Raw genomic sequence first — 24,339 nt, 5'->3', positions numbered from 1 at the left:
CCCTCCAGCTTTGACATTCAGTGGTTCTAGGTATTAGTATTGATGTACACAGAATTGTTGTTCTTTTGTATTAATAAAATGCAACCTGCAAAACCAGCCAGTAGACAGGTGGCTCTGGAGGGATGAGTCACACTGAGGGAGCAGAAACCCCAGATTAATTAATTTTTCTCTGAGTGTTTCCCATTTATCTCACCTCCATTAACCTTTGGGTCTGTTTACTGTGAGCAGCCTGAGTGTAGGATTGAAACAGGATGACTCCCACCCAAGGTGTCTGTCGGCTGCCAGGGGTCATTGCTGGGGAGTGAGGAGAACAGGGTGGGAGGGGAGAAGCAGGAGCCAGAGCTCAGAGATGGTCACGTGGGGGCCTTTCTGGGGCTGCTTCCTAGAATGGAAAGTGAGCTGCTCTGTCCTTCTCTAAAGGCTTCATCCCGCCACTCTCACTCCAGGTGTCAGCATCTCTTAGGTGGTTCCATCGAAAACTCTAACAGGGGCACTTCCCTGGTGGTCCAGGGGTTAAAAATCCACTTGCAGTGCAGGGGACAGGGGTTCGGTCCCTGGCTGGGGAAGTAAGATCCCACATGCCTCAGGGCAGCTGGGCTCATGCACTGCAACTACTGAGCCCAAGCACCACAACGAGAGAGTCCACATGCTGCAAGAAAGACCCAACGCAGCCAAATACATAAATTTAAAAAAAGAAGCAAAACTCTAGCTGCACTATCTATTTGATAGTCACTGGCCACAAACAGCTATTTAAATGAAAATGATTAAAATTAAAGATAAGCTTAGCTCCTCAGTAAAACTAGCCATTTGTCAGGTGCTCAGTAGCCCCATTGGGACTACTGGCTGCCACCCTGGACCTCACAGATGGAGAACTTTTCCACCATCACACTGGAAAGCATATAGCTTAGAAAATGAGATCCAGAGCTTCCCTGGCATCAGAAATACCGAAGATGGTGGTGACAAGATGTCCTGAGGCTTCATATCTTTCCACTCTCAAGACGACCTTGCACGACTTACAAACCCCATACTTCTCCTTGGACTCTAGTGGGCAGGCTGGCTGTGCTGCTGGAGGCAGAGGTGTCCCTGATGTCAGTATTAGAGACTTAGGACGGCCCCTGAAACCTCAAGTATCCCCTCTCTCGTGGAGTCCTCTGTCAGGATGGAAGTGAGAGCTGGCTGGGAGAAGGTAACACATGTATTGAGTATTTTCTGCATGCCAGAGTTCTCCTGGATGTTTCACACATGCTGTTCATTTAGTCCTTACAGCTAAGCTGTGAGGTCAGGTACATCGTCGCCCTCGCTAACAACTCCTTGAGATCAGGGACTGCTGAGTTAATGTTTGCCAAGTTCTTAGAACAGGGCCTGGAACATCATAAGTTCCACTCAAGTGTTTGTTAAAGAAGAAGAAATCCACCTTGAATTCAATATTCTAAGCAAATTGGTAGCAGAGCAGGGGGTGGAGAATCTGGCTTCTTGTCTGCACTTCAAGCCTCTTTCTGTTATATCCATTGCCCTAGAAGCCTGACATAGAGGACACTGACTTTTTGTTGTTGTTGTTATCCCTCCTATTGCTTCCTGACTTCCTTTTGGGAAACTACTCTTCCTTATTGTGGGTAATCTTGGCAAGAAATAAGCTGTGATGCCCTGTTCTACCCCAAACCAAGAGGTGTTAGGCCAATGGGACCCTCTCTGCCAAAACTTTGAATTCTGAGAACAAAGACACGGTGATGGAAAGCCCCACTAGAGTGCCCTCCCCACCTCACCATCAGTGCCTGGATCCCCAGAGCTCTCCTATAATCTGTTCTGTTTCCAGCCTCGTTCTCTAGCCACCTGCCAGTTTTGTAAGCTCCTAATAGCACTTCATCCAATTCCCTTTTTGATGAAGTCTACCAGAGGTTTTTGTGGCCTGCAAGCAAAGAAGGCTGACTGATGCTTCTTCAAAGGAACACAAAGTCACAGCCCCGAAAAAGCACAACTGAGAGGAAGAAAGCGATAGAAGAAGCTAGAGTGGAAAAGACACTCGGGTCCCATTAGACACCTTCCTATCCCTGATCATCACAAATGATTCTTCATAGAAAGGTAGGAGGCAATGAAGAGTGATATGACTGAGTAATTGCCCTAATTCTTCACCTTCCCTACATTCATACCCTTCGTTGTGTTTTGCTCCCACTAGATGGTTGATTTCTCTGCTCCTGGAATTTGGGCTTGGCCGTGTGACTTACTTCTACAAAGGGACATCAGTGAGCATGATGCATGAAAAGACTTGAAATATGCTTGTACAATTGGGCTTTGTCCCCACCTGAAGTTACCCTGCTTCTGCAGCTGTATGAGAATAACAAGTTCAAGAATCTGGAGCCAAGGGCATCCTAGAGCCACTCTGTCGAACCCATCCTACATCCACAGGATCTCAGCCGCAAGAGTTAAGAGTAAATGATTGTTGTTTTAGCCACTGAATTTCAGGGTAGTTTATTGTGTAGCATTATTATCACAGTAGCTAACTGATATAAGTAGGCTGTAAATCAAGGTGCTAAAGTACTCCGGTAAATAACAGCATACTGATGAATAATAACAACAGTTAACATTTCTTTCCTTCCCTTCATCCTCCTTCCCTCCCACCCTTCCTCCTTCCTGCATTTTTTTATTTCTTCCCTCCCCCCGCTGCATCCCTCCCACCCTCAACAATCTGAGCCCTTCCACCTTCCCCACTGTCCAGGCTGGTCCAAGGTACCATCATCTTTCACTTGGGTCATTGGAGTAGTAGTAGTAGTCGTTGCTGTTGTTCAGCCAGCCAGTCATGTCCGACTCTTTGCAAGCCCATGGACTGCAGCATGCCAGGCCTCCCTGTCCCTCACCACCTCCCAAAGTTTGCCTAAGTTCATGTCCATTGCATCGGTGATGCCATTCAGCCATCTCATCCTCTGATGCCCTCTTCTCCTTCTGCCCTTAATCTTCCCCAGCATCAGGGACTTTTCCAATGAGTCAGCTGTTCACATCTGATGACCAAAATACTGGAGCTTCAGCATCAGTCCTTCCAGTGAGTATTCAGGGGTGATTTCCTTTAGGATTGACTGGTTTTATCTCCTTGCTGTCCAAGGGACTCTCAGGAGTCTTCTCCAGTACCACAGTTCAAAGGCATCAATTCTTTGGTGCTCTGCCTTCTTTGCGGTCCAGCTCTCACAACCATATGTGACCACTGGGAAGACCATAGCCTTGACTATACAGACCTTTATCAGCCCTTCACAGATCACTGCCTTGTCATGGCAAAGGGGCTTGCATAACTCGATGAAGCTATGGGCCATGCATGCAGGGACACCCAAGACGGATGGGTCATAGTCTTTTGCCAGTTCTGGCAAAATGTGATCCACTGGAGGAGGGAATGCAAACCACCCCAGTGTATTTGCCATTAGAACCTCATAAACTGGGTAAAAGGACACTGGAGTAGCCTCCTAACCATTTTACCCCTCTGCCATCTCTTCTCAACATAGCATCTAAAGTGACCCAGTTAACACACTAGTCAGACCAAGTCTCTCTCTGCTCAGAATCCTCCCGTAGCTCCCATCTCAGAGTTAAAACCAAGTCCCTATCTGGCATCCTTGCCATCCAGCCCCTGACCTCACCCATTGCTCTCCGTCTCTCTCTCTTCTGTGCTAGCTGATGGCCTCCTCTCTGTCCCACACACATTCCACAGGACTCTGCACCTGCTGTTGCATCTTCCTGGAATCTTCCCCCAGATAGCTGTTCCACAGCCTTTCTTGCTTGTTTCAGAACTTTACTCAAAAATTCACCTTCTCAGCAAGGTTGGCAATCAGGTTTAAAACTCATCTCCACCTCAACACTGTATCCTCCTTCCTATTTTCTTCTTCTTAACACTTATCACCTTCTAAAGAATCATTTTCTTATTTAGGTGGCTTCCATATCTTGGCTGTTGTGAATAATGCTGCAATGCACATAGGAGTGCATCTATCTTTTCAAATTAGTGGGGGTTTTTTCCTCTGGATAAATACATAGAAATGGAATTGCTGGCCACAAGGCAGTTCTATTTTTAATTTTTGGTGTAACTTCCATACTGTTTCACACAGTGGCCTCACCAATTTGCATTTCCACCAACAAACCGTGAAGTCTCTCTCTGCATCCTCACTGACACTTATTCCTTGTGTTTCCTCGTCTTGCTTGCCTGGCCATGACCCTGGGTCATTAGCTCTGACCTAGACTGTCTGCCCCTTATTTTGTCTGCTTTGGCCCAGTGATCAGCATGGCCACAGTGAGCCTGTCCTCATTCAATGTTCCACGGTTTAGGATCCCTAGACCCAAAGCCCAAATTCCTCCCTGCCTTCCCAGGCATGTGAAGCCCACAAGTGCTGTCTCCCCCAGTAGAATACAAGCTCCGCAAGAGCAGGGATTTTGTGTGCCTGTTCTCTGCTTCATTCTCCAAGCCAGCACATAGTTGGTTCTCAACAAATATCTGTTAAATGAACAAACAAATACCATACCTCTGCCAACCTTGCAAATCAGACAGCTGATGCTAAACACTGAAGAGTCCTGCCTCCCAGTCTGCCTGCTGATTCTCAGGAGGAGCAAGCTTTGACTTAGCAGTTTAGAGCTTTTTATCTCATTCCTGCTTTGATGGCTTGAGGCTCACCCAACCAGAAGGTGATCGGCCACACCACCACCAGCTCCTTTCTACTCCCTGGGACTTGATGTTCATTTTGCATCCAGGGACCAGATTTAGAGTCAATACCAGGGACAGGTGCCACTGACCCACGTCAGGGTGTAAATGAGTGGAAACCAAACCTCTCTGGAGAGCAAGTTTGGTGGGCATGGATGCAAGGGAGCAATTGGTTTAATTGGGGAAAAGACAGCAGAGTAGGGAGGTTGCGGTGACTCCAGGCAGAGGAGGGAGTGGCTGATGCAAGGAAGAAAGCCACCTCTGAGGTCAGACCTTTGCTGAAGTCTGACCAGTCCAAGGTATCAAGCACTCATCCTGCAAAATCAGGAAAACTCAGATTAGAAAACACATCCTGAGGAGTAGTGACTAGGTCCATGAAGACTGAAATTAAAGGGTGAGGCCAGGTCAGAGACAGCGTGTGCTGCAAGCTGAGAGTTACCAGTAGGTCCACTCCAGGATTCTTACTGGAATAACCCCATGGACAGAGGAGCCTGGCGGGCTGTAGTCCATGGGGTCTCAAAGAGTCAGACATGACTGAGTGAGAGAGGCACGCTTGCACCAAGCAGGAGGGAGAGGTTGGCAGGTTGAGGTGGGGGGGAACTGATATTCTGGGGTGGTTGTCAGCAGGCCCACGTCATGGAAGAGGGGAGAGAGGCGGGTTCAGTGCTCATCCCTGCGGCGAGCTGGACCTGCAGTTCAAGCCCAAGCCTCTCAATTTCCATGACTGAGCTCACAGGGCCAGGTAGAGAAAAGAGCTCAGGGGGCCAGAACCTCTGCCTCCATGTCCCTGGGTTGGCCCGGTGACAGCTTACCGGGTGGCTCAAGACGTCAAGAGTGGGGCATATGGGGTTTCAATCTTTCTCTGCTCTGATTCAGGGGACCCCTTGTCCCTCTCTGATTCTTGGAACCCAAACCACACCAAGGCGATTATCTCCTGCCCTCTGACATCCAAGGATGCAGTCTCCTGACTGAAATAATAGAAACCAAAGCCCATTTCTCAGAGGCGTCTCCACCTGTCCTTTTGGTAGGGTGATGGAGGAAGCATTGTAGGTGGGTTGAGGTGTGGGGTGGTAATCTAAGGGCAAACAGGGTACAGAAAGGTGCTGAGCCTCAGGTCTGTGAAGCCTCTTCCTGCTCCCGTGGGAGCCAGAGCTAAAGAATCCTTTCATGATGACTCTGGATTCATAGGAAGCCCCACCAGAACTTTCTCATCAGAGCCTGTTAGAACTGTGATGGACGTGCTGTGGGCTGACAGCCAGAAACCCCTGCTCCTGCGTCCTTCTGGCAGAGAATGTAGCAGGGCTGACCAAGAGTATCTGCTCACTAGAGGCTCAGGCTCCCAGGTCCCTGCCTGCTGGGGTGAGAGAATGGAGTCCCTGCAGCCGGGTACTAAGTCAGGTTCCTGGGAGAAAGACTGGGTTCCTGGGATTGCTGTGTATCCAGAACAGGGTGGACAGTCTGGGGCGAATCACTTCCCAGCCTGGGCCTCATCCTCCCTATCCTTGGGAGTGGCAGATTGGTAGCTCGTGCCACTTTTCGGCTGATGTATTTTGTTTGGCCTGAAAAACACATTTTTTTTTTAACTTTTCATTTTGTATTGCATTGCATGCAAGCTCAGTTGTGTCTGACTTTTTGTAACCCCATGGACTGTATCCCACCAGGCTCCTCTGTCCATGGGATTTTCAGACAAGAACACAGGAATGGGTTTCCATTTCCTCCTCCACGGAATCTTCCTGACCCAGGGATATAACCTGTGCCTCCTGCATCTCCTCTGGCAGGCAGATTCTTTACCATTGAGTCACTGGGGGAGTCATGTGAATTGGTAAAATCATCTTTTCCAGGTGAGTTTAACCCTCAGGCAGAGGAAAGAAACTATTTTTGGTCATTGATTGACCAAATTTCCCAGTTAGCCAGAACCACTTTTCAGCATTTGGCTTTCATAGGACAGTGACATACAGCAGTGAACAATTTGATATTGGTCAAAAGGTAATTTCCAAAGGCCATCAGCCAAGTTGAATTCAGTTGACAAGTTAAATCTTCATTCAGGAACTCCCGTGCCTTGGCCTTAGGCTAGGTTTTCTGGGACTAGTCTCTCCTGGTAAACAAACGTGCTTTGAGGAGCTGAACTGTGGGGCTGTGAGGTAGAGGAGACAGAGAGTGTAAAGGTGTGGCAGGACAGGCCACCTGAAACCCAGAAACCTCGCAGCAGACAAGCCAGGAACCAGGCCAACGGGAAGGTCTGGGAGGGTGACCCAGCCCAGGACACCAGAGCATCTCAAAGCCACACTGTTGAGGCCCAAATGTAGCCAGAGGGTGTGTGTTTGTCCAGGAGAGGATTTGCGCTTCAGTTTAGTTTAGTCTTATAATTAGGGTGTGCCAGTTTGCATGTTTTACTTGTGAAAACACGGTTACCCTTGGCACAGGAGGGAAGCACATCCTCCCATACTTTCTCCAAACCTCTAAAACCTAGGACTCAGAGCCCCGGGTGCAGAGGAATAACAGTGACTGTTCCGTGCTCTCTCATCTAAATAATCTTTATGCATTTAGATTTCACATTTCCTTTCAAATTGGAGATGCAAGTTCGTCTGCCTGCTAACAAAACACTTTCTTCATCCCTACACTGAATCCCTCAGCAAATCCTCAAATATCTTTGCAAATCTCAAAGATATTAAGGCGTTTAACTTTTTTTTTCATTTAGACCTTTGAAGTATGTTGTGACTAGAATAATTTCAGAGTTAAAACCTGTCGACTGCATAAGAAATTAAGGAAACCGCCCATCAGCCTGGTAGCTGGGCTGATAACTAATTACTTATAGATTTCAAGTCAAATTTGAGAAAGATAAATATTTAAATAAAATGTATAATCATTTGGAAATACCGCTAAGTGTTTTGTAATTATTGTCTTGAAAGGAGTCATTGCTCAGATGGTGCACTCTGTCATTTCAGACGGGCTGGGGCAGGAAGAGGGGGCTGCAGGTATATTTTGGGTTGCTGAACATTTCTATGAGCATGCGCGTGTGCATGTAGCATACGTGTTTTAATAAAGATATTAAAGGACAGTGGGATGCTTCAAAATATTAAGCTCTGATTAGAAGGACCAAATGTGTCATAGAAGCTTTTAGCTTCTACATCACTTGCTCACCTCTGCTCCAGGCAGGGATATCTTACACTGTGGAGGTTTGGCCGGGATTGGGTGGGAAGAATGTTCTGGAAGGAGATGAAAAGGGGAGGGAGGGTCTCGGACAACTTCATTCCATAGCCTGTTTGGCAGTTCACAAACGTTCTGCCCTTCCTCTGTTTGTCCCAGCCTTTCTCCAGTTTCTGGATCTTTTCTCCTCTGAATACCCTCATGTTTTTTTTTTTTTTTTGGGGTGTTTTTCATTTTTAATGTTTTAAAACCCTTCATCTAGATTCATTTTCTCTCTCTGAACCATTTGAAATTAAGTTGCTGACATCACCACACTTCAACCCTAATCCTTAAGCAGGCGTTTCCTGGATTTAGAATATTCTTCTACTGAACTACCCAATAGCATTCGCATGTAAGAAAATTAACAGCAATTCAACACCATTTGAATTTTCTCAATTGTTTCCCAAACATCCTCTCCATCAATCCAGGATCCAATCAGTGTTTACCCATGACTTTTTGTTGCTGTGTCCCTTTAGTGTCTTTTAGCCCAGAACAACTCTCTCATGGTTCTTTGCCTTTTTTTAAAGAAATTGACATCATCACATTTCAGACTGCACCTGTTTACATGCACTCAGTGTATCTGTGGGGTGTGTACATATGTGTAGTTCTTTGCATTTTTTAATATGGCTGCACTAGGGCTTTGTTGCTGCACACTGGTTTTCTCTAGTTGCAGGGAGTAGGGACTATTCTTCATTGGGGCGTACAGGCTTCTCACCGTAGTGATTTCTCTCGTTTCTGAGCACAGGCTCTAGGTATATGGGCTCAGTAGCTCCAACTCGTGAGCTCCAGCACAGGCTCAGCAGTCGTGGTGCACAGACTTAGTAGCCCTGTGGCACGTGGGATCTTCCTGGACAAGGGACTGAACCCATGTCCCCTGCATTGGCAGATGGATTCTTAACCCCTGGACCACCAGGAAAGCCCTATTCTTTGCCTTTTATGACATTAATGTTTATGAAGATTTCAAGCCAGTTGTTCTTTAAATTTTTCCACATTCTGGATTTGACTATTTCCTCATGTCGATTCTGGTTAATCATTTCAGCCAAGAATATTATATAAGTATTGTTGGTACTTCTTATTGATTCACATCAGAAGACACATGATACCAGGATCCTCGTAGGTGATGTTTGATTGCATGGTTAGGCCAGGGCTACTGAATGTTGCTGCGGTCACATTCACTTCCCCATTGATAATTATAAATAATCTGTGGGGGGATAATTAAAGTCCATGTGAATATCCTGTTCTCTTATCAAATTTTTTATCAGCCTTGATTATATTCACCTAAATTAGCTATTATATTGCTGGTTATAAAATGGTGATTTTCTAACTCTATTGTTCCTTCAATATTTATTAGCTAACATTCTCCTGGAAACAAGGATCTTTCTACCTTTTTATTCTCTGTCTCTCATTTTCTCATTCTTTCTCTCTCTCCCTCTCTCTCTCTTTCCCCCATATCCACCTATCTCTCTCTCTCACTATGAGTGCATTAGTTTTTCAATGTGTTAATATTCAATACAGACATTATACCTTTTGATGTTCAAATTATCAAAAATTGATGCATTGAAACCTCTTCTAGTGGGTCCTATGCCTTTTATGGTAGTGGTGGTTTAGTTGCTAAGTCATGTCTGACTCTTGTGACCCCATGGACTGTAGCCCACTGGGCTCCTCTGTCCATGGAATTCTCCAGGCAAGAATACTGGAGTATTCATTTCCTCCTTCAGAGGATCTTCCCCACTCAGGGATGGAACCCAATTCTCCTGCATAGCAGGTGGGATTCTTTACCACTGAGCCACTAGGGAAGCCCATACCTTTAATACTCAACCCAATTAATCTTTAAGTTCACCCTATTTTTCTGACAAAGGGAGATGTTCCAGGCAGCCCTTGAGATTTTCAGCCATTTCTCCATGTAACTTTTAGAGAGAAATGACATTCAGAAACCCAGATATGGGCACTGCGTGTGTTTGTGCTGCTAAGGAGTCCTTGCTTATTGCTTCCAGACCCAATAAGTGGACAGAGCTGAAAATACACACATACACACTATTAATGGTGTCAGAGTTCCCCTTAAAGAATCAAATTATTAAACAAATAAAAGATAAATCCTCACATCTCTCTGTTCTAGAGGGTGCAGGGAGAGAATCATTCTAACTGCCACCTCATTTCTTCATTCAGATGTTCATTCAAAAGGTAATTATCAAACATCTCCACCATGACAACGCCTGAGCCAGGCCCTGGAGGTGCAAGAGGGTTGCCAGTTAAAATAGAGAATCTCAATTAAATATGAATTTCACATAAACAATGAATATTAATAATTTTATATTATAAATGTGTCCCAAATACTTCCCAGGGGACACATTCACAGTAAAAAAATTATTATTTAGGCACCCTGTATTTTTATTTGCTAATTCTGGCAACCCTGAGATCCAAAGACCAGTAAATCACCACCCCTGTCCCAAGGTGCTCACAACCAGAGGAGATGGACACGCTGGGGATAAATAGGAGCAATGAAGTATTTCAGGTGCTGGACTGGGAATCTGTCCTGGACATGATGGTAGCAGAGGTGGGAGGAGGGAGAGGGAGATGATTCAGGGAAGGCTAAGGTCTGAAAGTCTATTAACAATTTCCCAACAATCTCCATACTCCCCACCCCCACAGTAAACAACAGTTAGGTGATTTGAAGGCTCTTCTGTAACAGAGGACATAGGGAAGGGAGGGAAGCAGGAAGCCATGGTGAGGCAGTTGTAAGCCATGTCATGGAGTTTGGGATTTTTACTCTGTGGGTCAATGAACTCCAAATGTATTTTTGTTGCCTATTACATTTCCCAATATTTTAACACCTCCCAACGTACATATTTGTAAATGTAGTACATGCATGGTCTTACTAATGTACTTTGCACATACGCATAAACTGAATCGGAATTCCCAGGTGGCTCAGTGGCAAAGAACCTGCTTGACAAAGCAGGAGATGCAAGAAATGCAGGTCCATCCCAGGTGGGGAAATATGGAGGAGGAAATAGCAGCCCACTTCAGAATTCTTGCTGGGATAATCCCATGAACAGAGGAGCCTGGTGGGCTACAGTCCATGGGGTCACAAAAAGTCAGACACAACTGAACAACTGAGCTCACACACATAGATTGAATCACCTAGAGATCTATGCGATAAGAGCTAACTATAATTACAAGCTGGAATCAAGATTGCCAGGAGAAATGTCAATAACCTCAGATATGCAGATGACACCACCCTTATGGCAGAAAGGGAAGAGGAACTCAAAAGCCTCTTGATGAAGGTGAAAGTGGAGAGTGAAAAAGTTGGCTTAAAGCTCAGCATTCAGAAAACGAAGATCATGGCATCCGGTCCCATCACTTCATGGCAAATAGATGGGGAAACAGTGGAATCAGTGTCAGACTTTATTTTTCTGGGCTCCAAAATCACTGCAGATGGTGACTGCAGCCATGAAATTAAAAGACGCTTACTCCTTGGAAGGAAAGTTATGACCAACCTAGATAGCATATTCAAAAGCAGAGACATTACTTTGCCAACAAAGGTCTGTCTAGTCAAGGCTATGGTTTTTTCAGTGGTCATGTATGGATGTGAGAGTTGGACTGTGAAGAAGGCTGCGTGCCAAAGAATTGATGCTTTTGAACTGTGGTGTTGGAGAAGACTCTTGAGAGTCCCTTGGACTGCAAGGAGATCCAGCCAGTCCATTCTAAAGGAGATCAGCCCTGGGATTTCTTTGGAAGGAATGATGCTAAAGCTGAAACTCCAGTACTTTGGCCACCTCATGCAAAGAGTTGACTCATTGGAAAAGACTCTGATGCTGGGAGGGATTGGGGGCAAGAGAAGGGGACAACAGAGGATGAGATGGCTGGATGGCATCACTGACTCGATGGACATGAGTCTGAGTGAACTCCGGGAGTTGGTGATGGACAGGGAGGCCTGGCGTGCTGTGATTCATGGGGTCGCAAAGAGTCGGACACGACTGAGCAACTGATCTGATCTGATCTGATAATTACATGTTTCTGCACTTTCATCTCTTGTCCCCAGAGACTCTCTTGCACAGTCTTGGGGCTGATATATCCCATTTTGGGGACCTGTGTTGTAAACCTTGGGAAATCCCGTTTTCTCAAGGGAAACAAAAGGATAAAAAGGAGAATTGAAAAAGGAAAAAATTTGTGTTGAACTCACTGCTTGTCAATGTCCTGTTTCCAAACTGTCATTTTACCAGTGAGGCCCTTAGGCAGGGTTCTAGAGGCCTAACTCAGGCCCATACACAACATTTTAGGGGTGTCAACTAAGAAATATAGTCACAACCTGAAAGTTGAGATTTATGTTTTTTCAGTGGGAATTCTTAGAACTTCAAGCCCAGGAGGCTACATCTCAAGTAGCCCTGAGAAAATGCTCTAAGGAGGCAGGGAAGGAGTCAGGTTACAGAGGAGTTTGCAACAAAGGGGACAGATAGTCTGAACATCAAAGATTATTGTTAATTAAGGAAAACCAGATATCTCAAGTTAAGGAATTTAGTACTTTTCTATGTTTGGGAAGATGCAAACCTCTGGGCTCACTGAAACTCCTGAAACTCGAATACTTTGGCCACCTGATGTGAATGAAGAACTGACTCATTTGAAAAGACCCTGATGCCCGGAAAGATTGAAGGAGGGAGGAGAAGGGGACAACAGAGGATGAGATGGTTGGATGGCATCACTGACTGAATGGACATGAGTTTGAGTAAACTCCAGGTGTTGGTGATGGACAGGGAGGCCTGGCGTACTGCAGTCCATGGGGGTCACAAAGAGTCAGACACGGCTGAGCAACTGAACTGAACTGGGCTCACTGAACTCATTCCTTTCATAGGCACCTCAGCTATTAGAGGCCAGCATCCTTCTTTTTTCACATCCACCCCACATGTTCTTAGGGAGTGGCAGTGGCTGTAGGCGTTGTTCTCCCTTTTGAGGGCCCTCTGGGCTCAGAAATTCACATTTGGAGGGCTGGAATCTCAGATAGCTGTGATATCCTTGTTTATAGATATAGCAGGAGACACTCCATTTCAAAGGGTTTCCCTGGTATCTCAGTCAATGAAGAATCTGCCTGCAATGCAGGAGACCTGGGTTCAATCCTGGGTCGGGAAGATCTCCTGGAGAAGGAAATGGCAAATCACTCCAGTATCCTTGCCTAGAAAATCCCAAGGACAGAGAAGCCTGGGGGGCTGCAGTTCATGGGGTCACAAAGAGTTGGGCACAACTGAGCAACACTCACTTTCACTCCATTTCAAACGGGCACTTTGTAACTCCTCAGGAGGTGGCAACTTGGATGGCAGGCCTAGGAGGGTGCCCTGTCTCTAGCCTTGACTCTGTAGGAGACTCCTCCTGACCACCTTGCCTCCATCCTTCCTGGATCAGAAATTCAGATTGATCCTCACCCCTTTTCAGAAACTTACAAGTCCCATTATATTCAGCATAGAAAAGAAACTCTCTCCCATTGGTGCCTGTCTGTTCTGATTTCAATCACTGCTTTCTTTCCCTCACTCAACCAAAAGGGCCTTCTGCTGTTTCTTGAACACTAGGGGCTTCCTTCCTACCTCAAGGCCTTTGCATCTGTTGGGCTGCTGCCTGCCACACTGATCCGTAAACAACCTGCTTACCTCAGGCCTCTTCAGAAAGATCATTCCACATGCCTCTCTGGGTACCCTTAGCCCTGTAGCCACCTCTCTTAGGAGCTATGTTTTCCTTCCTTGAACTTGACATCATGTGATACACCATACACTGCTTGTTTGCTTATGTGTTTGGGTTCTCATTGTCTGTCTCCCGTTGAGACTGCAAGCTTCTGGATGGCAGGGACTCTCTGTCCTGTGCACTGCCACAATCCCCTGTGCCCGGCACATCATTAGTGCTCTGTAAATATGTAAGCGAAGGAAGGAAGGAGAGAGAAAGAAAGAACCTCCTTCCACATCAAGTGTGAGGGCAACCACCTTGCTCCCAAGAACTAATCAGCAGGCACCCTTGGTGGGTGCAGGCCTCTCCCTGACCAGCTGGGATATAACAAGCTCAGGGTCTGAAAGGTCTGAGCTCTGGGCACCCAGCCTTCTCCCCTGGGCACTGGCTTCTCCCCTGCTGACTGCCACCAACTGCAGTGTCTCTGCAGGGTGACCTCTGACCCCGGCCTCTCCCAGTCCTGTCATCTTCCCAAACTTCCAAATGGCAGTGGGCACTGGAGTAATAGTGTTCACAGCTTGGAGATGACCAACCATGGTCCAGTTCTGGGACTGATTTCAGGATAAAATCTTTGACTCTTCAGAATTCTCCCACTATTTTCCCGTTCACAGTTGAAGGAATTTGTAACATGAGTTTGCGGAATGAGTTTATTACCCTCTCTGAGCCTCTGTTTCCCCACATGGCAAACGAAGCTGGGAACACCTGCCTTGAAGAGTGCTTTCCATGTGTGTGTGTGTGAGTGCTTTGCAGTTGTGTCTGACTTTTTGCAACCCCATGGACTGTAGCTTGCCAAGATTCTCTCTCCATGGAACTTTCCAGGCAAAAATACTGGAGCGGGTTGTCATTTTCTCCTCCAGGGAATCTTACCGACCCAGGGATTGAACCAATGTCTCTTGTGTCTCCTGCAATGGCATGTGGGTTCTTTACCAGCTGAGCCACCAGGGCAGAAGTCAAATAGAACTCATGGGAAGTAGCAGCACTGTGCCAGACACCTGGGGCATAGGAGAGGCTCCACAAACATCCACACTTGTATTATTATTTTTGTCATTGTTGTTACTTTTTTAATTGAGGTATTATATACATATAATAAAGTGTACAATTTGGTGGTTTCTTACCACTGCACACACCACCCACATCAAATTGCAGACCATTCCCTCCATTCACACACTGAGAAGTAAGTCACTTCCTAACCTCCAGGGTTTAGATTCATTTTGCCTTTTCTTGAACTTCATGTCGATGGAATTGCACAGTATGTATTTTGTGTCTGGCTTCTTTTGTTCACACTGGGTCTGTGTGACCCCGTGGTCACCTATAAGGGTTGTGATTTCATTTTGATGACTTTCTCTGCTATGCTGGAGAAGGCAATGGCAACCTACTCCAGTGTTCTTGCCTGGAGAATCCCAGGGACGGCGGAGCCTGGTGGGCTGCTGTCTATGGGGTCACACAGAGTCGGACACAACTGAAACGACTTAGCAGCAACAGCAGCTTGCTATGCTATCTGCACCTTGGCCCCCACCTGGAGTGTCCACGTTAGTGCCTGTCCCCGCTGCCTTTGAAGAAAGAAGCCAAGATTCACCACTTTGGCTTCAGGTTTTGAATTTACCTTGTTAATGTTCCTTTGGCAATTTCAAACTCACATCGTCTTACAGTTACTTAAAACATGCCTTTTACATCAAAAGGCAGTATTTCTCAGGGAGCCAAGAGAGTCATAGAAGTGACAATTAACAAGTAACACGAGAAGGACATAATTAAGCCCCGATTGCCAGGTCCCAGGAGCCTTGGTTGGGAGGGAAGGGAGCTCAGTGGAGCAGGGAGGAAGAGCCTGGAGCAGGTGAATCTGACAACTTGATGTGGCTCGGATGGGCCAGGGAGGGTGTGAGGGGGTGGGTGGCGTGAGCAAGAGGAAGACAAGAATTAATGAGAAATAGAAAATAATTTAACAGGACAGCAAGTCCCTGGAGACGAATTCCTTCTCCAAACGTCTCATTTGTCCAAGGGAGATGAGGAAAGTCTATGGCAGAATGGTTGACTACAAGAATTTCATTTCCCTGATGCTATTCAGATTCCGAATGTGATCGATAAAAGTACAATTAGTGCCCCAGATGGCATCAGATGTTTTTAACCTTTAGGCGGTAGCCACATGCATATTAAGGTCCTACCTCCTCCATGCCCTCTGTCATATGGGCAGGATAAGTCATCGCCACATTTGACATTTGATGTTATAATTTTAACGTACTTTTTAAAATTCAGATAAAGATTATTTCAATTTTTTAAAGCTGGGAACCAGATGTAATTGCCTTGCTCTGGACTTTAGATCTAAATCATTCTGCCAACTCATCCTGTAGTTATTAAGGACTTTATCATTGAAATGTGTACTGCATACACCGCAGGTTAGAATGCCCCAGAGGCCTGGGAGTAAACTTTTTTCCTACCATAAGGAATGACTTTTAATATAGAAACCATGATAGCTTAGTTTAGTAAATTGTTCAATCAATTAATTAATCCATCAACAAATCTGGGTGCCTACAGTATATCCAAAATATTGTGTTCCCTGCACCAAACAGCTTTCCATTGAAATGGTAGATGATAAGAAACAGACTTAGAACTCTCTGTATCTTGGGGCCTAAAACTGGGTGTACAGTGGTGCTCAAATGTTTGCTGAAATAAACATAGAGTGGGACAGTGGTGGGAAACACGAAGTGGCTGCTGGACCAGCTGGACCTACTGCCGTCGATGGTTCAGCATCCCCCCCTTCCCCTCTGATTTCTTCTGCAACCAGGGGAGGCTGTAGTCACAGGGTGGGAGTGGGGGAAGAGGGTGACAGGGCTCACAGACTTGAAGGGCAAGCTGCTCTGCTCTCCCCTTCCTACCTTGGGACCTGCTCTGAAAGGGATCCACTCAGCCTTCAAACTTCTGCATATCAGAAGTGCAAGGAGGTAGAACTCTGATGGGTAACCTGGCCCATGGGGTGGGGAGCAAGTCAATAAGTGCCCCCAGTGTCCATCCTGACAGACAGATCTTGGAGGTGCTCTGTACACTTCACAGAGGACCAGCAAACCAAGCCCCTGGAGCCTCAACAACTCACCTTTCTGTTGACTTTTCCTCCCTCCCCATTTCCCATCTGCCTTAATCCTATTTCCTATGGTGGTGGTTTAGTTGCTTAAGTCATGTCCAACTCTTACGATCCCATAGACTATAGCCTGCCAGGCTCCTCTGTCCATGGGATTCTCCAGGCAAGAATACTGGAGTGGGTTACCATTTTCTTCTCCAGGGGATCTTCCTGACCCAGAAATTGAACCCAGGTCTCCTGCATTGTCGGCAGATTCTTTACCAATTTACAGATTCTAAGCCCTGTGGAAACCTCCCAAATGAATTTCATGCACCCAAGTCTTAGGCTGTAATTTGGGGAATTTTAGGCTGTAATTTTGGGGAAAACTAACCTAGACACCTGAACAAGCTAGTTTCCATCAAGCATTCTAGAAGTCTATCCTCATTCCTTTAGAGTTGCAGCTCATAGTTAAGTGGTGGGTCTCTGATCAGGTCTGGGATGGTCCCCACGCCCATGAAGGGGGAGGCACTGGCCTGGGCCTAGCTGTGTAGAGAGGACCAGACAGGAGAGAAGAGGATGGTTTCAGGAGAGGGGATGTACAGTTGCAGAGGCAGGAATGAGTGTGACCTGTGCTCAGATCCATGAGGAGCCTACACGGGCAGAGTAGAGGCCAGTGAACCAGCGTGTTGGTTGAGGTTAGGTGGAGAGACCTGACCATGGAGGGCAAGCTCTGTTCCCACATGAACAGCTGACTAAGTCACCATGAGGAAGACACACACACACACACACACACACACACACACAATACACATGAATGGCACATGGACTGTGTGTGGATGCACAGACATGTGCCGAAGAGGTTTTCCCAGGGGCAAAAAGGAGAAATTTAGAGTCTTCAAGCAATAAGGAATCTTGGCCAATAAACAGCACAAGCACCGTCACTCCCCACCACTGTACCCAGCCATCATTCACCACCTTGCTGAACCCACAGGTGCCCACCAAAGCTTTCTCATCCCTGCTTTCTAGCCTGCCAGTCTACTACAGCTGTCTTCCCAGATCAAGTGCAACTTCAACTCAGGGCAGAGGTGACTGCCTGCTGAGTTACCCAGCCCGACAGGTAATCAGGAAGTCTTTCCTCAAACATCTCCCTGAATGGCAACCCCGCTTCTCCATGAGTCAGCCCATGCTGTTGGTGAGCAACATATTGTCAGAAATTCCTAGAACCACCAACTGGTCTAGTCATTCTTCTGTGTGAAGCTTAGTAGACATTTGATGGCCATTATCAGGCCCACCCTTTTCCCTAGGTAAGTCATCTCTCCTCTAGGGTAAAGAGTCTGGATTCTTTCCAACTCTCCTCACATCATATGAATCCATAACCCTTGGGCCTCTTAGTTTCCCTTCTTTATATATAATCTCATTCCTCACATGCAGCTTCTAGACCTAAGGACAATTGTTGCTCAGTGCCTGGGGGTTGTGCTCCCCATAAGGTAATGCAGAAACTCTCTCACTTCCCAGATATCCTGAGGTCCCTTGAGCTGTGGGGCACTCCTGTTAACAAGACTTCCCTAATTTGTACCTGGGCAACTGACTCATAATAACCTTAATACATTCTGTTGTTGTTTGTTATTGTTTAGTCACTAAGTCGTATCTGACTCTCTTTTGCGACCACGTGGACTGTAGCCTGCCAGGCTCCTCTGTCCATGGGATTTCCCAAGCAAGAATACGAGAGTGGTTTGTCATTTCCTCCTCTAGGGGATCTTCCCAAGCCAGGGATCAAACCCACATCTCCTGCACTGGCAGGCAGATTCTTTACCACTGAGCCACCAGGGAAGCCCATGTTCTGTTGCACATGTGTTATAATATTCACTTTGTTTTAATTTCCTGTCATTTAATCTGCTGTTATCTTTTTTTAATATTGATCTCTTTATACAACATATTAGCTTTCCCTATAAATATTGTGTCAGTTTTGGGGTGTCTCATATTAAATCACTGATTTAAACATATGTCACATAGGACAGGGCCAAGAGCAGAGCCTCAGGTGGCCCACTTGGACTTCTCTCCAGAAGAACCACCGTTTGTTAAAATAAATCTCTTTGATACTCTTTTATCCTCCAGCTCTGCAGTCATCCAGGTCCTGCTTTCCAAAGTGAAATTAAAGGCTGTATAGCATAACCAGATGAAATCCAACTTTACCTGTGGAAAGGGTGCTTAACTTTGGGTCCATGTACATGGACTTTAGAGAGTCTGTGCTCTTCCTTCCCAAAATTATATACAAATATGTGTGTGCACACATGCACATACTCACTCATTGATTTTTTTCAGGATAGGATCCATAGATTTCTTCACATTCTTGAAAGGATTGAGGACCCACAAAATTTTAAAAATCATTGGTCAACAGCATTCCCTTGCAAGTGCATGTAGGTTATAATCTCCAAAATGCATCAAGATCCATTTTGTACCAAGGTGTACAACCCTGGTTGTACCAGGGTGTGTAATTCAAGAACCACCGCTGGCCTGCTATGACCAAAACTCTGCTTTCCGGTTGTTAATGAACCAATAGAGGATGGCAGCAGTTGTTGGCTGTACCAGGTCTTGAAAGGTTTCCAGGGAGACAGAGAAAAACACCCATCATCGAAGAGTAGGGGACTCAATGAGGTGTTCTATCAGCTTCCTCAGGAATAAACTGACAACTTTGTTTATCTTGAGGATAAGAGGATTCTGTGCCCAGGATGGTTCTGGAAGACACTGTAGCCTCTTGGTCCTGAAGCAAGATAGTAACCACTTTGCAGACACCAAGGATTTAATGCATCCACAGACACTGATGTGCTTAGCCAAGCAGAGGACCTTGCATTTAAACTTGCCTCCAATGTGGTCCAGGATAAGGTAGGGATAGGGAGATAATGTGAAGAAAATTCCATTTGAAAAAAATATGTTGAACACCAAAGACAGAACCCATTGGGAGAGAGCACCGAAGTTGAGAGATCGGGCTGGTGGAAGACGGGTGGTTGCAGCGAGGGGCGGAGGATTTCAAGAAATACTCTAAGACCTACTGAGGGAGATTTATAACCAACCGTATAACTTTAGGAAAGTTCTGACTCTTTGATGGACCTTAGTGTCCTATTCTGGAGAAGGCAATGGCACCCCACTCCAGTACTCTTGCCTGGAAAATCCCATGGACGGAGGAGCTTGGTAGGCTGCAGTCCATGGGGTCGCTAAGAGTCGGACATAACTGAGCGACTTCACTTTCACTTTTCACTTTCATGCATTGGAGAAGGAAATGGCAACCCACTCTAGTGTTCTTGCCTGGAGAATCCCAGGGACGGGGGCACCTGGAGAATCCCAGGGACGGGGGAGCCTGGTGGGCTGCTGTCTATGGGGTCGCACAGAGTTGGACACGACTGAAGCGACTTAGCAGCAGCAGCAGCAGCAGTGTCTTCTTCTGTAAAATCAAGTGCTCATCAGTTAGTAATAAAATACTTGACGAGCAGTGGCTTAAGCTTATGAGATAGCTTCCCTTGTGGCTCAGCTGGTAAAAAATCCACCTTCAATGCATGTAGACCTGGGTTCAATCCCTGGGTTGGGAAGATCCCCTAGAGAAGGGAAAGGCTACCCCCTCCAGTATTCTGGTCTGGAGAATTCCATTGACTGTATAGTCCATGGGGTTGCAAAGAGTCAGACATGACTGAGCGACTTTCACTTTCACTTATCACATAAGGAGAAATCCAGGGGAAAGCTACTTTGGGTAGGGAAATGGTGCAGCAGCCTAATGATTTCATCAAAAGTTCCAAACTCTACCATTGCTCTGCCATCATGGATGTGTTGTCTTGCCACCTTAGGGGCACCTAATGTCCTTCTAGCAACCACAGCTGTGCTCAAGGCAAGAAACAGGCAGAAGCTTGAAAGACAGCACCAGCTTCATCTGAACTTTTTACAAGGAAATCATAGCTCCTTCAGAGTCTTCTGAAAATACCTTAGATTTTATTAACTGTGTCCCCCACCCAGCCAGAGGAACATCTGGGGAAGTGGCAAACAGAATCGTCATGACTGGCTTTGATAATCATGTTCCATAGCTAAGCAAATTACTGCCCAGAATTAAATTAGAATTCTGTTAGTTAGGAAGAGGCAGCAACAGCCATTAGGAAGACAATGAGCAGTGTCTGACCCAGGGAGTATGGCAAGGCCCCTCCAAATACTCGCAGACCATGGGCTTCTCTAAGCCCTCCTGCCTGCTCCCTATTGCCTCCTCCAGCTTTCTGCTCAAATGCTCCTCTCAGCGACTGTGGGAACTGCCTCATCCTTTCCCTTAGCCTGTGCAGAAAATAACTGCTTTATCAACATCAGTCAAACTGATTTTCCTAGTATGACTAGTATTTTGATTAATCAAAAACTGACAGGTTGTTATAGCCCCACATGCTGACAAACACAGCCTCTGTGTGTCTCTCTGCTTTTATCCTGCCTGGCCCTGCTTCAAACGCTGACACTTGTTTACATTTCCTCCTTTAAAATCCTCCTTTCAGCCCATCAGCTGAATGTGTGAGTCCTTCAAATGTGAGATACAGGAAGACAGCCTGGCCTTGTCTTCCTTCTCCCCATGGGCCTGTTCCCTGTGTGACAGTCATCACAGTCTCCATACCAATCCAGCCAAGACAGATAACTGGACAGAGATTGCTGAGGCTTCCTAGAGTCCACAGAATTCCTACTCAGGGCCCTGACGGAAACCACCAGGTAAGGGGCCGAGGTGGATGACCTCGTCATGAGGAGGAGCCATCCACATGGCCAGGAGCCCTCCTGCTTCTGGTTCTAGAGTTCAGAGGTGCTTCATACATTAAAGTTTCCCGCATGTGTGCCCAGGGCTGGGTTGGAACCACGTGGCAGTCAGCCAGGAGAGAGAGAGGCAGTCAGCCAGCTCCTGGAGAGAGAATGCATTACCAGGCTTACTCCCTACAACTCGCTGCTCATTTGATCCAAGCACGCCCCAAAAGTCCCCCGCCCCACCGCCACTACCTTAGTTCTATAACTGTGCAGCATTTTGTTTCAGATTGATTCTGCTATCTTCAATTTTACTCCTCAGAATTACACAGGTCACTGTCCCCATCTTCAGTCATTTCTACACCTGCACTACTATTTTAATTCCCTCCTAACATCTGTATTACAATATCACATCATATTTTTGAACGGACTGTCCATTCTTGCTTAAATATATCAAAAAGCATAAAACGTCAGATCACTGTCCTTCATGGAAAACAAACATCATCTTCCCTAAATAGAAAGTAACTATAAAAATAAATGCAATGAAAATAAAACAATGGCAATCGGATGCTGCATAATACACAGTATTTGGGTAGAATCAGTGGGAAAGCAGCAGAGTATTAGGACAATTAGAAGTTATCAGCCTCTGGGTTGTCCCAGTGCACCAGCCCCAAACATCCAGGATGGTATGGGGAGGGGAGGAGGGAGGAGGGTTCAGGATGGGGAACACATGTATACCTGTGGTGGATGCATGTTGATATATGGCAAAACCAATACAATATTGTAAAGTTAAAAAATAAAATTAAATTAAATTTAAAAAAAAAGAAAAAAAAAAAGAAGTTATCAGCCTCTCACAGGGCAATGAGAGATGGCACCTGTGAGGAGGGGCAAGACTGAGCTTCAGTTATGCAGCTCTGTTAGAGGTGCCTGGTCTGTGTTTGGCTCAAATAGAAGGTAGCCAGAGAGGGATCAAAGTTTACAATCCAGCATTTTCTGTTTCCCCTCCCCTCCAGCTGGAGTTCTGCTCTAACGTTTTGGACTCCCTGGGAGGCCTGGTACTTCAGTCTTTGAATCTCCTAGTGTTCTGGGAAGGTCGGGGATGAGAATAGGGGACCTTCTGAACCCAGGCAGGAAGACCTGCTTTTCCACGTTGAACTTGGAGTCAGGATTCTTGGGCCAAAAGTATGGCCACAACATTCTCCTTTTCCCAGGGGCTGCACCCATGTATTGGGATACACTACAAGCCCCGTGGTTTTCCCAAGGCCAAGGGGAAGCCAGGGGTGACTGGGGGAGAGAGGGTAGTTGATGGGTTTTCCACAAAGGTGATGAAAGGGAGGAAAGGAAGCTTCTAAAGCTAGGTGAAAACATGTCAGCAACAGTTTCAATACTAAGAATGATGCAGAAGCCTTTAACTGAAACAAATGACAATGAAATCAAATGAAGCTTCATAAACGTCACCTTTTGCTCCCTTAAGCCCTTCAAGGCAGGGTGCTTTTAATGCCAAGGAATATGAGCCAAGGAGAAATTTTATATGGTGCAAACAATGCAGCCAACAAGGGATTAACCTCCAAATATATGAGCAGCTCATATAGCTCAATATAAAAAATAACCCAATCAAAAGATGGGTAGAAGATCTAAGTAGACATTTCTCCAAAGAAGACAGGTACATGAAATGATGCTGCTGCTGCTAAGTCACTTCAGTTGTGTCCGAGTCCGTGTGACCCCATAGACAGCAGCCCACCAGGCTTCCCCGTCCCTGGGATTCTCCAGGCAAGAACACTGGAGTGGGTTGCCATTTCCTTCTCCAATGCAGGAAAGTGAAAAGTGAAAGTGAAGTCGCTCAGTTGTGTCCGACCCTCAGCGACCCCATGGACTGCAGCCCACCAGGCTCCTCTGCCCATGGGATTTTCCCGGCAAGAGTACTGGTGCTAAGCATTGCTAATTATTGAATGAATGAATGCTTAGTTGCTCAGTCTTGTCTGACTCTTTGTGACTCCATGAACTATAGCCTGCCAAGCTCCTCTGTCCATGGAATTCTCCAGGCAAGAATACTAGAGCAGGTAGCCATTCCCTTCTCCAGGGGATCCTCTCCACCCAGGGATTGAACCCAGGTCTCCTACATTGCATGCAAACTCTTTACCAACTGAGCTACCAGGGAAGCCCAATTACTGAAAGTGAAATCGCTCAGTCACGTCCAACTCTTTGCAACACCGTGGACTGCAACCTGCCAGGCTCCTCAGTCAATGGGATTTTCCAGGCAAGAATGCTGGAGTGGATTGTCATTTCCTTCTCCAGGTGATCTTCCTGACCCAGAAATTGAACTCGGGTCTCCTGCACTGCAGGCAGACCCTTTACCATCTGAGCCACCAGAGATGGCCAGTTATTAGACAAATCAAAACTACAATGAGGTATTACCCTACATCAGTCAGAATGGCCATCATCAAAAAGTGTACAAGTAATAAATGCTGGAGAGAATGTTGAGAAAAAGCAACTCTCCTTCACTATTGGTGGGAATGTAAATTGGTACACCCCTAGGGAGAACAGTATGGAAGTTCCTTAAAAACCAAAAAATGGGGCTACCATGTGATCCTGCAATCCCATTCCTGACATCTATCCAGAGAAAACCACAATTTGAAAAAAATACATGCACCCCAATATTTATAGCAGCACTATTTACAATAGCTAAGACCTGGGAGCTACCTAAGCGTCCATCAACAGATGAATGAGTAAGGAAGATGTGGTACATATACACAACGAAATATTCTTCAGCCATAAAAAAAGAATGAAATAACGCCATTTTCAACAACATGGATGGACCTACAGATTATCATACTAAGTGAATAAGCCAGACAAAGACAAATATCACATGATACATCTTATATATTAAGAAAAAAACCTTAAAAAGTGATACAAATGAATTTATATTCAAAAGAGAAAAAGACCCACAGACACAGAAAACAAACTTATGGTTGCCAAAGAGGAACAA

Source organism: Bos mutus, chromosome 2 (assembly GCF_027580195.1).
Source record: "Bos mutus isolate GX-2022 chromosome 2, NWIPB_WYAK_1.1, whole genome shotgun sequence".
In the NCBI taxonomy this organism is placed as follows: domain Eukaryota; kingdom Metazoa; phylum Chordata; class Mammalia; order Artiodactyla; family Bovidae; genus Bos; species Bos mutus.
Note: the sequence above shows the minus strand (reverse complement) of the source record.